The sequence below is a fragment of the Tupaia chinensis genome, unplaced genomic scaffold, assembly GCF_000334495.1.
Source record: "Tupaia chinensis unplaced genomic scaffold, TupChi_1.0 Scaffold000078_1, whole genome shotgun sequence".
In the NCBI taxonomy this organism is placed as follows: Eukaryota; Metazoa; Chordata; class Mammalia; order Scandentia; family Tupaiidae; genus Tupaia; species Tupaia belangeri.
Genome location: NW_006159539.1, coordinates 3255160 through 3271074, shown reverse-complemented (window position 1 = coordinate 3271074; position 15915 = coordinate 3255160). Strand labels below are relative to the sequence as shown.

The window sequence follows — 15915 nt, the reverse complement described above, 5'->3', positions numbered from 1 at the left end:
CAATGAACTCAAGCGGCTGCAACCTGGACTTGGTCAGAGTGTCCAGGGAACAGCTCCGGCACCATCCTGGCGCGACCACAGCCCAGTTCCAGAATATGCTCTTTCATACAGCACACCTACTGGGCCACCTGGTGGCGTGGTGGTAGGGCTGGCTGGATCTCGGTTTGAGTACCGGACCTGGCTACTTGAGAAACACATGAGGTACATGTGTATGCATGGCCAAGACCCTAAAAGAAAAACAGGAGATTGGGGACTACAGCAGGGCCAGCCCCCGTTGGGGTGCTTGCTCTCTCTCGTGAATGCATATGTCCTATAGCGAATTTTTTTAAAAAGAAAAACACACCTCTTGTGCCCGGGATTCACCTCCAAGGGCAAGCATGTAAGGTGATCTCGATCCGGGCTGCTTTCTGGAACACAAGAGGCTGCCTGCCTGCCCTGTGCCCTCACATGGTGGCAGGGTCCGGCCTCTGCTCTCCCCTGGAACGCCAGGCCCTCTCTCTGGGCCACCGGTCAGCCCGACTTGCCCCGAGTCTCTTATGCAGAGCTCTCTTTAAGCCGAACACCTCTTCCCTACTCCTCTTCCCAGGTGTGTAACACCCCCAGGGCACCGCGACGCATGTGAGAGGCAGAACACGGGTGAACGCATTGGCCACCTCCCCTCCTGTGCGTGTGCTGAAGGGCTTCCACCTGCTGTTCTGGGCCTGACCCCGTGGGAGGGGAGTCCTGCACAGAATGGCACCAGGACCCAGAGCCTGATGTGTGATGATATACTGCAGCGATGCTGGCCTCCCTCAGCCACCCCTCAACAGGGATTCTTCTCTGCGTGTGAGATCCAGGGCTGAGGGGCTCCACTCTGCCTATCTCATTTTAGCGAAATGCACACCCCGATCCACTGTCCCACCTGCTTCTCGGGGCCAGGCGAGGAGGCAGCTCGCAGATGGAGGTGATGGAGCTGAGATGGGAGCTCGCAGAGACCTGTTGGCTCCTGTCACTGTGGTTTAAGCTGCTGCTTCTGTCCTGTCCAGAGCAGATGAGCTACACTCTCCTGCCGGGATCTCTGGGAGACAGATTCCCATGAGCACTCTGGGCCCCCGTGTTACCTGGAAATTAGGGCTTTTGCTCTCCGTGGCCACCCCACCCCCAGGTCCTCTCTAGTGAGATATTCTATCACTCACAGAATACAGTCAGAGAGCAACAAAAAGGGGCCCACCTACACTCATGCATTCATTCAACAAACCTTTCTGAGCACTTCCTAGGTGCCAGGAAGATGCTGAGGGGCAGACGGCTTCCTGCCCTCGAGGACCTCCCAGGTGCGAGGGAGAGGCACGCCAATGCACAACACGGTGTCGGGGATCGACATCTATCTCAGCAGAGGGGTCCCTGTGTCTCTTTCACTACGAATCCTTTCTTCACTGTGAACCTGGGCCACGGAGACCCATGGAAAAAATGCCAGGAGGACCATGAACACAAGAAACATTTCCACCGCGTTCGTTCTTCTTCCTTCCTCCCCTGTATCTGCATTTGTTTTCAATGTTTTTCACACAAGTATGCGGTTGCGAGTGGAACGCAGAACAACTCCGGGTCGTGGGGCGTCTGAGAGATGCTCTTCGAGGAGGCGCGAGGACCTGGGTGGTGTTCCAGTGATTTCCAAGGGGCAGAGTGTGCTGGCCCAAGTCAGAGAACTGACGGGGAGGGCACCCTCTCCCAGCCACTGCCCCTTCCCTGCAGAGCTGCCCCGCTCTCTGCCTTCTGCCCTGTTCCGCCCTGTTCATTAGGACACAATTAAAAATGCTCTTTTCATCATCTCGCAGCTGGTTAGAGGCCCGAGGGGATTCTTCCGCGAGGCCCTTGGAACGCGCGTGGAAAGATAACTTACTGAAACTTCAAACTGCATCTAAACGTCCTCTGCATCTTCTTCCTGCCCCACCTCATGCCAGCAAAGCAGGGGGGGGCGGCCGAGGGGGCCCATGGCAATGTCTGCTCACTGGGCAGATCCGAGGGAGGGAGGGGTGAGGGGCATGAGGTGGTGGGAGGGAGCAGGGGGGGGTCACGTGGGACTTCCGTCCCTGTCGGGATGCCCGTGCTCAGGCAGGGGACGGAGTCACAGAAGCTGCATGTCCACACACAGGCAGCTGGGTGATGGGTGTGCGCCTGCTCCCGGTCACCGGCTCCTCTACCTGGCCCAGGGCGCGACACTCATGGGGGTGGGAAGTCAGCTTCCGTTTCTCATCGGGGTGGGAAGCAGAGAGACCGGAAGTTAGATTCATTTCTTTCTTTTTTTTTTTTCTTTTCTTTTTTTTTGAGAGATTTTCACTGTAGGGCGCGTGTGCTCGCCAGACAGACAGAGAGAGACATAGAGACAGAAAGCGAGAAATCACCCCCCAGGGGGGATGGTCACGCCGCAATCCCTTCTCCTCCATTCTCCTCTCGGGATCTTGGGCACGCACGCACACGCACCCGGCGTGAGTTTTAAGCCACCGGGTCCGGGACACGAACCGCGGTCGACTACGTGGGAGTCCAGCGACATAGCCATTACGCTAACTGCTGATTCCCTAGATTCATTTATTGAAAGAGGGTTTTCAGTACATGCGATTTTACACACAGACCCATGCTTACGTACACGTCTCATTCATGTGCCCGCCCGGCCGGCCAGGACGGACTGAATATAGCTAACGCCAGAAACACCCAGGGTCCCCAGTGCTATGGCCTCGGGCCTCGGTAAGTACAAAGGTGCACAAGGCGCGGGGAACAGGGGCGGCGATCGGCCGCCACCTGGACGGGAGACCTGAACCAGGCTGGGAAACGCCTGCATGAGCAGACAGTGAGGCAGCGGGAGGTGGCCCAGGGCACTGGGGACCCCCCATGTCCCGAGGGCAGAGAGTCAGTGAGGGCAACATGGGGAGAGAGTCCGACGAGGTGGGACGGGCCACTGTGCTTCTGACCTGTCCCCTGTGTCCCTGACACTTGCCCCGCCCAGCTCTCCCTCCCATGAGGAGCCTGCGTGGGGCTCTGCACAGCCAGCCTCCCCCTATACCCCAACACTGTCAGCTCTTCCTCAAAATGACTTCACAACTTGCTGCTTCCTGTTCTAAATGGCCTCTGAACTGAGGGGCCTCCACGCCCGGCAGAGGGGTGGGGGAATTCTCTGAGGGGCTCCCCTCACCTCCTGGATGGAGGAAACCAAAGACCCTGGGCCCCGCCCACCACTGGTCAGCAGCCTCAAAGGAAGCCTGCCCCAAGGCCCAGGGACAGGGAGGGCGGCCTGGGCTATGCCGGACAAGAGCACCTTTAGACCCACAGCGGACTTCGGTGCCCACGGGGGACGGCTCTTTGTGGGCGTCGGGACCCCCTCACTTATTCCGCAAGTGTGTACTGAGCCCCTGCCACGTGGCAGCCCCTGCTCTACCTCTGGGACTCAAGACGCGAGGCAGACCTGGTCTCTGCCCCCGAGTTGCTCCCGGCCCTTGAGGACGAGGGGACAGGCGTGTAGAAGAGCCTCTCCCTAGAACCTCGAGGAGTGACACCATGGCTTGATGGGGGTCCCTGGAAACAGAGCCAGGACAGCACCTCTTCTGGGCCACCCCAGCCCCGTACGGACTCCCCCGCAGCGGGGACTGTCCTGCGCGCCTGCAGGGACTAACCAACCGACCTGACAGCCAGGTGGGCTGCGTGTCTTTTCCACCCACCCAGGAGGGGGTCAGGAGAGGCCACCGAGTGGTTCCAAAACTCACAGGGGAGCGGAGACAGAGGCCACAGCCTGGGCAAGCCACGCTCTGCAGCATGGCGCCCCCAGGGGGGGGAGGGCGGGGGCAGCCCTCCAGTCAGCAGGGACGGCCTGTGTGAGACTCAGCAGCCCAGAGTCACAGGACGCCATGTGACCAGGGCTGGAGGACACAATGGCTGCCTGCAGAGGCGGGGAGCAGCTTGGGAAGGCGCAGTCAGCACCACCTACAGCAGCCTCCTGCACCCTCATTTCTCGCCCTGGCTGGAGGCTCCAAAGTGCAGTGTGTTCTGCTTTTCAATATAATGGAATTCTCCCCAAACGGGTGCTCACCCAACCCAAAGCCTGCTGCGACAGTGTCCACCCTCCTCCCGGACCTGAGCTGTGGCAGCGACAGTGTCACACCCGGGTCCCATTGTTCTCAGAGGCCGTGGGTCCCAGATCTCCCAGGGGGCAGCGTGTCAGCCACCCACTCACGGGAAATCAGGATTAAGCCAGAGCCCTAGCCTAAGGTCCTCAGAGGACCACCCTCCAGTCCTCCTGCACCTGGGCAGGACGGCCCTGTGGCACCGAGGGAACAAGCCTCCACCGCCCTTGGCCCCTCTGGGCTAGCGGGGCTCCAACTGCTCTGGGAGGGGATCTGGGCCGCGAGGACCCCACATTCCCCTGGGCAGCCGGTCAGCACAGAGGAAACGGAGGAATTCGTGGGACAGAAGGTGTGGCACGCCATCAGCCTGGCAACCCCTGGAGCCTGTGGCAAGCGCCCTTAAGATGGCACCTGGCAGAGAGCCAGCGCTAGTCTAGTGGTAAACAACTTCGCAGAAGCGGTGGCATGAGGGCATGGGGAGCACGGGAACACCACATGCAACCAATCAGATCGCGAGAGCCGGCTTCCGCGCACGTGGACAGTAAACGGATTGGCTGGGAGGCCTTTACGAGGGAGGCGGGCCCGCGGAAAAGGGTTAGAAGATTGTAACGATCCTGGGAAAATAAACCGCTCTGAAGAAGACCTTGTCAAGAAGGGGCTGGCTGTGCTTCCCCAGAGAGCACTTCCTGCCACCCCAGCCGGTTAGCAGAGTGGCCTGGGAGTGAGTAACGCTTTGGGGGGCACACAGAATTCTCCAGAGAGTGAGGGGCTTTCCGAAGCTGGGGCAGAGGATCGACTCCCAGGTTCGGGAGTCATCTCCTCTCTGCGGCCCTCGGCCTGAAGGAGCAGGAGAGCAAGGGGAGCCGAGGGCATGGCCGGGACGGGGCAGTCAGGGTCATGCCCTGCAGTGAGCCCTGACACGTCCCACGTCCGGAGGCAGGACCGGGCCTGCACAGGGAGAGCTCGGTGGCTGTCCAGCCTGAGCTGGGCGGGAGAGGTCTGGGCAGACCCCTCTCCTCTCAAAGCCTCCCTGCTTCCTGCACCACGCCCTGCCCGCCCATCCCTGCAAAGACCCACTGCAGAACCACACTTTAAGTCCCTGCTGTCATCCTCACTGGGCACCTGCCCTAACCCGCGCTCGCCTCCTCTCCGTCCAAGTTCCCACGGTCTTCTCCCGGCCCCGCAGTATTTCTGCCCTCTCCCAGCCCAGCCCCTGAGTCCTCCTCTCTCCCTGACCCTCTGCCCCCCACCCCGTCTCTCAGCAGTCTTACCCACCCACACCTCACTGACATGCACCCGGCCTTCATCTCTCTCTTCCGCCAGAACCTCCAGTCTGCCCTGTACACGGACGCCGAGCCTGGCTAGTCCAGCCTCCAGGGCCACTCAGATGCGTAGCTTGATCACAAGAGGTGTGTGGCCTCGCCCTGCTCAGACATGGGCACCTGCTTCTGCCTTCTCCCTCACGGAGTGCGTCTAACAAGGGGATGCTCAGGGAGTTCCTGGCCCTTCGAACCTTCTACCGCGACTTGATTAGGAAGAGGACAAGAGGAAGCGGAAGAGACTTGGAAAAGCCTTCCCCAAACGCCAAGTATGTCCGGTGAAATGAATCCCTTCTTAAATGCTTTCCCTAAAGGGAGGTCTAAGAGAGGGGGCATTTCTCCTGCGTGCGTTCCAACACTAACTGTCCTGAGGAGACCAGCGAGACCTCATCTCTCCAAGGACGTCCATCCTGAAGGCTCGGGGGAAGTGGATCGTTTCCAGGTCCCAAAGAAGCGAATTCACTGGGCATCAACAAAACCGCAATAAAACAAAGACAGAAACTTGAGGGTCCTCCATGACAAGCGAACACACGACCCTATGCATTATGGCGTGCTCGGCGGGCCCCACGTGTGTTAGCTCTCACCGGCGGCCATGCACACGGGAGACTTTGTCTCCCTCAGCGGTAACCCCGGAACCTGCAGGCAAATGAGGGGGGCGTGGAAAGGAGGAAGTCGCGGCTTTCCCCAGAGAAGTGCAGGAGGGAGGGACGGAGAGGCCCCCAGGGCCCCTGAGAACACAGCCTGGGCTCACAAACCAGAATGAGGGTGCAGAGAATACAAGGAAGTGACTCTCTTCTCGGAGGCCTTGACCCATAGGCCTGGAGGTCACGCCCCTGCAGCATCCCAGTGAAAAGGCCCAGGTTCCAGGCCTCGGCCGAGCCCACCACTGGAGCCCGCCAGCATTGGAGAGGTCATTTTTTCCGTTTCAACAGAGCAGACCTTAACGCCTTCAGCTACCGGGGGGCTTCAGGGAGCACCGGCAGGGGCCCCGGCTGCCATTTGGTTCCTTGGCCAAAAGGTCCTGGTCTTTGAGACCAAACTCTGGGAAGAGAGGGCCACCAGTCCCCACCAACCCACCTGCCCACCCAGTGCTATCCAATACTGGGTCCCCGCTCGGCGCCCCCGTGTCCTGTCAGGAGCCCCTGGAGGCGGCACTGCGAGCCCACGGTCACACGCAAGAGCAGAGGCCCTGCACCGTCACCCAGAGTGATCAGTGACTGGTCACCGGCTGGCCGGGCCGTAGGGACCACCCTCAGTGCAGAGCCAGCCTCTACACAGGGGGCCGCCTGCTGGCCCAGCAGCCTCTGGTGGCAGCCAAGAAAGGGAGGGAACAGAGGAGGAGGCCTGCTGGCAACTCCAGGAGATGCCGGAAGCCAGACCAGGGAGCAGAGCCAGCTGGGCATCCCCTGGCTCAGTCACAGGGGCCAGTGGCCTCACCGCGGCAGGTCCCACGAGGACAGTGAGGGACACAGCGAAAGCCCCGCAGTAAGGCTCCCTGAGTTGAGAGAGCAGGGGCTTCCAGGCTGCCCATGGGAGCCTGTCTGTGAAGCCCTCCATTCAGGCTGCTTTAGTTCACCCCTTGGGAAAACATCCAGCCCAGCTTCTGGGACCCCCACATTGTGGTGGTGCGGAGCGTGCCAGCCCCAGAGGAACCCAGTCAGTAGCCTTGGGAAGGGCCGTACCAGACTCGAAGTCAGGTTCGGATGCCCCCTCCACGCAGTAAGCCGTGGTGTTAAGTTGGGGGTGCAGGGGACTTTGGCAGTCCTGGCAGGGCTGGGGGAACGTCCCAACCGAGCAGATCTGAGGGAAGCGTGGGTGCAAGAGGATACACAACCACCTCGGTCGGAGGACCCAGACAGACGCCAGGATGCGAGAGGCCAGCCTGCAGGGCAGAAATGGGCCGGAAGCCTCACAAGGTGAGACAGTCCGGTCCCCTCCTAGCCACGGCCAGGGAGAGAAAGGAGGGCCTGCCGAAACAGAGAGAGCTCACCTACCCCGTCTGCCGGCCCCCCAGGAGAAATGCGGCTGGAGTTGGTGTATCACTGTTCTCTTTGGCGGAGGGAGGTGCAGCTGGTGCAGAGAAGTCCCCCGGACTGCGTCCTTTCTGCAGAGCAGGAGCCCCAGCAGTAGCTGGGAACACCTCGCAAAGGCTGTGCTGGGGCGTCACGGTCCCACCTAGGGACACGGCCTTCCCCGCCGAAAGGTTTCACTCTCGGCGTTTGAACACAGCGGGGAACGTTCGCTTGCTTTTGATTTTTCTTTTCTTTGCAGTCTGTCACCTGATTGAGATCACAAAAATGCAAGAAAGATGCTCCCCTAAGGGGAACGAAAGGAGCCAGAGGGAGGGGGAGGCCTCTAAGCTCCCGGAGAGCAGCGACGGCCGGGATGATCCGGAAGCGAAGGGGCGCGTTCATGACCAGCTCCCTCAAAGCGCAGAAAAGCAGAGTGCCAGCACCGAGTCCCGGGGTTGGGCAGGCCTAGAGCCGCCAGGCACGTGTCCACTTCCCTGAGTGGCACAGGGGACCATCGGGGCCACGGGACACGTGGGCAGGGCCTCCAGGACACCACGGCAGCTCGAGGCCGACCTGTTTTCACTCAGCGACAAGCTGGCTCCTGTGAGCGGCAGGGTGTGAGGTCGAGAGGAACCAGAGCGTCAAGGGGGAGGGGGGTGTTCGATTCTGCATTCTGATGACAAAGGGAATTCGTGATTCTCCCAGCATGGGAGTGAGAGTGGCCGAGCATCCCTGCGTGGGATTTTCCCAGCGTCCAAAGAGTCTTTGGCCAAAATCGTTTTCCTTGAAAGTTGCATCTTCCCAGTTAATGTTTTCCAAGGGAAGAACTGAAAAGTCCCCTGGGGTATGCAGGGCCCGTTTCCCATGAGCTCACTTGGAGGAGGTGGGTGGTAGGTGACCCTGCTAGCGTCCACATGTTCCTTAGTGAACTGCACGTTGCATCCAGCCTTCTTCCTTATGGGCAGACGGGTACACTCAACAGTTGCTTGAGAAGTAATACAGGAACCTTCATGAAATTCTTTTGGTCCCTGGTAAGTACAGAGACCAGAAGAGGCCCCAAACAGCGAGCATGGGCCCTGGGCGACTCTTGAACTGTCTCTGGGTGTGTTCTTCATTCAGTGGTCCAACTTTTGAATCCCCATTTTAAAGATGCTTTTATCCCTGTATTTTAAAAAAAGGCCCACCATTAAAACCATGTTCACGATTTACTCATTAAGATAGGTCGTCTGCTTGTTTAAACACGTACAAAATACCAAGCTTTGTAAAGACATAGTGGTAATCGCAAGTCAGCCGCCTCTCTCAAAGGTGTTCAGTCTGAAAAGACACACGTATCGCCTTCTAGATGTTTCTCTCTGCTCGGACACACACACGGTCACAGGCAGGCACACACATCTGTGTGTCTGTTTTTTTGGAAACTGGGCTACAATCGACCCACATTGTGCCACACCGTTTTTCAACTGATTATCTACCATGGTCCCCAGCTAGGTTGGTTAACAGAAAAGTTTTAGGAAATTCTTTTTTTTTTTTTTTTTGAAAGAATTGTTGTGTTGTTGGAAAAGTCATGATGTATTTTCTCTCTGCAAAAAAATGTGTCATGACTTTTCTAACAAGCCAATATTTATTTTAGTTTTTATTTTGCCATAGGGCACATGCACTCACCAGAGAGAAAGAAGCAAGTTGTCAGGTCCAGGACTCGAATCATGGTTGGCCATTACGGGAATCCAGTGCCTTAGCCACCATGCCACCTGCAGGCCCCCCACAGGAAATTCTTAGGATGAAAAAAAACTTTGCATACATTTCAGAATTTTTTGCACCAAAATAAACTTGTACTTTAATTCCACTGTCTGCAGACTCTCTGACGTTTCTCTCACCTGGTGCTGATACGGTGTTTTAGGTTCTGTTTAAGCTATCTACACACAAATGAATTTCACAGGTGGTAAAATTAAGGTTCACCTTATATATGCTTACGTCTCTCCATATGGACTGGAAAGACGTGAAATCTCCCTTTCCCAACCTTTTATTCAGCTGTTCCTTTTATTCAGAGCTCTCGGGATTCTTTCTCAGCGTACTCCCCCCAGTCCTGCGCATGGTAACCAAGTCCTGGAGCTCCGTGCCTAAAGTCCTCTCCCCCTAGTAGAACCAGCATCGTCTCAACTGTATCATCTGATATTTACCCAAATATTCTGGTATGGCGTGACCACAAATTCAGAGGGGTCGGGTGGGGAGAGTTCTCCAATGTCTCACCCTCCACACTGTCCCCACTCCACTCCCGTCTGGTGCTCTCAGGTGCTGGCTTGGGCACAGGGAACTTGTCTAGGCTGAGAATGGGGAGTCTCTGAAGTTCTGCCAGCCTTACAGAAGGTCCTGACCCTGCTCTTCGGGGCAATCTGCACTGGATCTGAAGAATAATGTCTCTAAACGCTGCCAGGGTCCCCCATGTGCCTCACAGTCCCTTAATCTGAGAGTCCATCCTTTTCAGAACCAGGTAGCACAGTGGTTGAGGCGCTGGACTCCCACATGGCTGATCATGGTTCAAATCTCAGACCTAGGGGTTTGCTTTCTCATTTGCTTTCTCTCTCTCTCTCTCGCCCCATCTCCATCTCTGTCTCCATCTCTCTCTGGTGAGTTTGTGTGTGCCCTATAGTAAATTAAAATACTACTAATAAAATGAAATAATTCTTAGAAGAAAAAAAGAGCCCATCATTTTCCCTTTATTTATTTATTTTTTTGGAGAGGTTTTCACTGTAGGACGTGTGTGCTCACCAGACAGACAGACAGAGACAGAGAGACAGAAAGTGAGAAATCACCTCCCGGGGGGGATGGCCATGCCACAATCCCTTCTCCTCCATTCTCCTCTTATGATCCTGGGCATGCAGGCACATGTGCCTGGCTTGAGTCCAAGCCACTGGGTCCAGGACGTGAACCGCGGTCGACTACATGGGAGTCCAGCGACATAGCCATTATGCTAACTGCTGGTCCCCCCCTTTGTAAAGTACTGATGATACTTAGCGCTACCTAATTTTCCTCTTGTCCCTCGTGCCTCTCACCTACTCCAGACACTGCATCCGCGTCTCCTCGTAGGTGTGTCTGAGCCACTCTAGCACACGTGGAAGTTGCCAGAAGCACACCGTTATGGCATCTAGGAGTTGGCGATACTGGTCTATCGGCCCCCATTGTCAAGTGGCTGGAAGATAATTCCTCTTGCAGCATGGATTGTCTTAGGTTGAGCGTGCTGGAGGCAGAGCCTGGAATGGGGGGGTGTCATGAAAGAGAGGGTGCTGTCAGGGCAAGGAGAATGAGGGATGCAGCGTAAGGCAGAATAAGAAATGCAGCACTGAGTGCTCCCAGCCAAGACTACTCAGAGCCTGATGCCACGGGGAGCTCCAGAGCTCAACAACCATACTCTAAAGGAGGGGGGTCCTCTTGACTGAATGGAAAGATGAAAGAATCACCAAGAAGTAGAAGCTGCTTACTAATGGGAATTCCAGATCTGAAAAAAACAATAGTCCAAGTAAGAAAAAAGACTACTTGATAAGCTCAATAGTGGAATGAAGATGCCATAAAAACAAAACAAAACAAAAAAAAAAAAACAATGAACTTGAAACTATATTTCGAAAGAAATTGCCCAATCTGAACACAAGAGGGGAAAAATGATTGGAAAAAATGGATCGAGCCTAAAGGACCTAACAGACAACGCAAAAGGTCTAACATTCATTCAGTAGAATCCCCCCTCCCGTTTTTTAAAAGAGATTTTGGCTATATGGTGTATCCACTCACCAGAGAGAGAGAGAGAGAGACAGAGAGCCCATGGGAGAGGAGACAGTGTTGGTAGTACGGAAAAAAGCATGTGAAGAAAATTCCCCAAACTGGTGAGAGCCATAAACTTACAGATCAAGAAGCTCAGACAAGGCCAGACAGGATAAACTGAAAGAAGCCTGCATGCAAACGCATCCCCATCAACTGCTGAATATAGTACTAAAGAAAAGGAAACCCCATGGAAAAGCCAGAGGGGCAGAGCACATTCTCACAGGGAAACAGAATGACAGGGACTTTTTCATTAGAAATGAAAGCACAGTGGCCCGAGGCAGTGGGATGGTATTTTTTTTTTAATGCTGAGAAAAGGAAAGCTATTCATGCAAAATTCTGTATCTAGTGAAAACATCCCAAAGAAATTACTTTAAGAATTACATTCTCAGACGAAGGAAAATGAAGAGAATCCCTCACAACTAGACATGCTCTTCAAGAAATGCTAAAGGAGGGAACCTGCAGTTAGCGTAATGGCTATGTCGCTGGACTCCCACGTAGTCGACCACGGTTCGTGTCCCGGACCCGGTGGCTTAAAACTCACGCCGGGCTCGTGTGCGTGCGTGCCCAAGATCCCGAGAGGAGAATGGAGGAGAAGGGATTGCGGCGTGACCATCCCCCCTGGGGGGTGATTTCTCGCTTTCTGTCTCTATGTCTCTCTCTGTCTGGCGAGCGCACGCGCCCTATAGCGAAAATCTCTCCAAAAAAAAGTAAAAAGAAATGCTAAAGGACTCATATTCGTGCTTAGACACAAGCTGCATTGAGACTAGCCGACGGCATAATGGTTACATTGCTGGACTCCCATGTAGTCAGCCGTGGTTTGATTCCCGGACCTAGTGGCTTAATATGGTGGGCACTTGTGTGTGCATGCCCAAACTCCCAAAAGGAGAATGAAAGACAAGAGATTGCAGCGTGGCCATAACCCCCGAGAAGTGATTTCGCACTTTCTGTCTGTGTTTCTCTGGTGAGCACACACACCCTATAAACAAAAATCTCTTTTAAAAAAAAAAAAAAGAAAGAAACTGCATTAATTATTAGTTTTAAATCTAAGCACAGTGGTGAGAAGCTCAATATTGCTCTTTATTTTGAGTGGAATAAGATTACTCAGATCTGTTAGCCAACTTCTGAGGTGCTAATGTCCTGGGTCTCAAAGTCCAAGGACCTTTGGGGCTGGTGGTGTCTTCGGCAAAGCAGGCAAACCATCCCTTCCGTCTTGGCTTCAGGCCGCTTTGCATTCTCTATTTCTGCTCTCTGTCTTCCTACCCTCTTTAGAGCTGTGTGGAAACTCTCTAACAAATGGTCTGTTTTTGTTTACAGCTCCATCTGAACTTCCAGTTTACCCCAGTCTGAGATCCACCACCCCCCACACACCCCTCCTAGCCTTCCCAGCCCTCCACCCCACTGCCTGATACATGGGGTTTCCCTGTTCCCCTCTCGGCATCGCAGGCCCACTCTCCACCATAAAGCCCTTCTTTGAGGGGCTCACTTTCTCTATTATCTCCTGATGCTTCACAAACTCTTCTGCAGCCTCTCTCTGACCGCCTGTGCACGCACTCAGCCCACGCACAAACGCAGCTTTTCTTTGGGCTTGGTCTGTGATACACAGGCTCCAATCCCAAGGCTTCCCCTCAGGAAGTAAAGAACGCTTCAAGTGTGGAGGGCCAGGAGACGGGCCCACAGGGTTACGCATCTGTACACAGCCGGCCGCTCCTCTCCCCAGCGAAGTGCTGGTTTCCAAGAAAGTAGGAACCAAAAAAAGAAAAAAGAAAACCCTGACTCCCGATAGCCCTGGGATTGAGGCCGTTCCCAGAGAAGCATTCCAGGCACATACGGAAGCGATGGCGGCAGTAAGAAATTTGTGAATTCTCCTCCCATGGGTCTTCTCTGAAGGAGCACCTGTCTCTTAGTGAGTCACACGGGACAAGGTCTAGACGGGAATGAGAATGCCTCCACAGGCGGAATAGATCTTGCACACACACTTCATCAGCAAAGAGCCTCAGGGCAAAGCTGAATGGAAAAGCAAAGTGGGTCGCACGGGCTCCTCCGCCCAGAGCCGCAGTATGAGGGTTTCATGGCACACAGGAAAAAGGACCCGGGACATGCTGCCTCCCTCCCTTTCCCTCCTCCCTCGAGATGCACGCACTTTTCTGAGTCAGGCCCCACACACCCCCAACTCCACTTCCGGTCCCATTCTCAATTACGTAACAAAGCCAGGCCGTCAGTGGTGAGGCGACACCCAGGACCGTGTTCAGGTGCAGGAAATCCAAACTGTAAGACCCGGCCTGCAGGAAGGACCGGCCACCTTCGCACCTTGACTATGCACCACCACTCACTCTCCTTCCCAGACCTCCTCTCATACCAAGTCCCCGACGGCTTCTAGTTACAAAGGTGTGGTTCAAACAGTCCCTTGCCCAGGCTGGCCCCATAGTCTAGTGGTTAGGGGAAGCCAGATTCCACGTGGCTGACTGCAGTTCAAGTCTTGGCCCCAGCACCGTGAAAATCGTGCCGGGCTCATGTGCGTGTGTGCCCCGAATCCCAACAGGACGGAGAAGCGGAGGAGAGGGGATTGCTGTGTGACCACGCCCCACAGTGTGTGTTGGGGTGCTGGCTTTCTCTCTTTCTGGCAAGCACAACACACCCTCTGACAGTTTAAAGAAAGAAAAAAGAAGAAGAAACTGAAAAGGGGCCGAGGTCCTATGGGGAGAAGACCCTCCTGGGGAAGGCAGGGATGGAGATGTCTTTGGCGTCTTGCAGTTTCAGAGGGCTCAGGGGCGTTAAGTCACTTGGGTCATGCCCACCTGCTGGAAAACTGAGGGGGCTCTGCACACGGTATGTGTTGAACTCCCCCTACGGAAGCCCAGACTACCCTCAAGGACTCCTCCGACCTCTTCCTCACTCTGAACTGGAGAAAAGTCCTCACCAGGCAAAAGCACTGGACTCCAGGAGTTCTAGTCTGGGCAAATAAAGCAGTGGACATGCTCTGGGGGCATTTCATGAGAAAGTGCGGGGCTGGGGGCCTGGCAAAGGGAGGAGATTCCGTCTAACTTCGAGGTCTTGTTCACACACCCCCACACACACCCCAGTAACTGAGGTTCTGAGCAGGTGTCTGTTCCCACTGTGGAAATTCCCTTCCTTACGTATAATCTGTATGTCTTGAAAGTCTATTTTAAACTCTTTTAAAATAATTATTTTTCAAATTTTATTACCATTATGTTTTAGTTTTGCTATAGGACATACGCCTGCACTAGAGAGAGAAAGTGAAAAGGCAAGCCGCCCGGTCCAGGACTCAAACTGTAGTTGGCCATGTGGGAGTCCAGGGCCTTAACCACCTACAGGCCCCTGAACTCATTTCGCTATTCCTGCGTTGGGCTAGTGGCTACAGTGGAGGGGAAACAAACCCCTCAGGCCGGAGCAGGCAGGCTGTGCTGCAGAAACACCCACATTGGGGCTCTGCCCTGCTCTCCCCAAGTCTCCAGATGGAGCCCCCCTGGAGACTGTGCATAGACTTCCCTGTGAAAGGAAGGTTCCCCCACTCCCTCTGTATCAGTTACCTGAAGTCCTGTGAGAAAGACAGCTCTGAGCAGCTCTTGACACTGGGCCAGTTTCTAGCATTTTCCATGGGCTTCGTAAAGGGAAGAGTCCCACAAGGGTGGGGACCCCAGGACATCTGTGGGGTTCCACCTGAGGCAACAGACCAGGCAGGAGAAGAAGGTGACAAAACGGGAACAGTGAGTAGATCTAGGACAGCACATACTTGGAAGGCACCAACCGAAGACCAACCACAGCTCCTGGGGCTGGGGGACTGGGCAGAGCCCTGAGCATTGGCGTAGCTGGGAGGGAAGGGGCAGGGTGCCAACCTGCTGGAGAGGGCTGACGGCAAAATGCTAAGCAGGTGGGGCAGCCCTACCACGCAGGAAGAACTCCATCTCCACGTCAGCCCGGTCGAGTCCCGCACTAGCGAAGCCCCAGGAGCCACCCTCGGAGGGCAGGCGCGGCCTCTGTGGTCCGGCCTTCTCCCCACTATGAGCAACCTGGGGGCCTTTGCACCGGCTGCTTTAGATGCACGCACCGCACGGCGCCTGCCTCAGCCTTCCAGGCGCATCGTGGGTATGATACGCGGCCCGTGAGGACTCCACCGCCGCCTCCTCCTCGGGGCACCCTGGAGCTCTTGGCCCTCGTCTTCCGCGACTTCCGGCTTCTCAATGTCCCGCCAGACCCAGTGGGAGCTGAGCGAGGTGGCCAGGAGGGGCGGGAAGGGACCTGCCGCAGGCCCACCTGCAGAGGATTCCCATCCTGCCGCCCACTCAGCTTGCTCTAGGGTGGGCCTCGATCCTGCACGAGGACTCACCCGCCGCCCCAACCGCCCCAACGGCACCAACCGCTGCCCTCAATGCCTGTTTATGCCAACAGCGTTCTCTGGCGTGCGGGAGCAACCGCTCGCCCGCCCACAGCGCACCCAAGACAACCCCAGCTGGACTGAGCGAGGCAAAACTTGGAGCAGAGAAGGGAAAAAACATTAAAAACCAAACCAAACCAAATCAAACACACACACACACACACACAATATGAAATAAATAAAGATACTGAAAGAATGTATCTTCCCTACTTTCTGACTCACGAATGCCAAAGAAACAAAACTTCCTGGAGAGCCTAACGTTTATTTCTTTGGAGCAAATACATCTGAGGTCAAGG

At 55.5% G+C, this 15915-nt stretch overlaps 1 long non-coding RNA gene across 1 annotated transcript; it reads right to left on the bottom strand.

Annotated features, from left to right (window-relative positions):
* Positions 1 to 9127: 9127 nt before the first annotated feature.
* Positions 9128 to 15584, bottom strand: LOC106734124 (uncharacterized). Its single transcript, XR_001369867.2, has 3 exons — positions 15293 to 15584; positions 14775 to 14904; positions 9128 to 9164 (listed from the first exon to the last, which is right to left on the bottom strand). It is a non-coding gene; the product is annotated as an uncharacterized LOC106734124 (long non-coding RNA).
* Between the last annotated feature and the right edge of the window lie 331 nt (positions 15585 to 15915).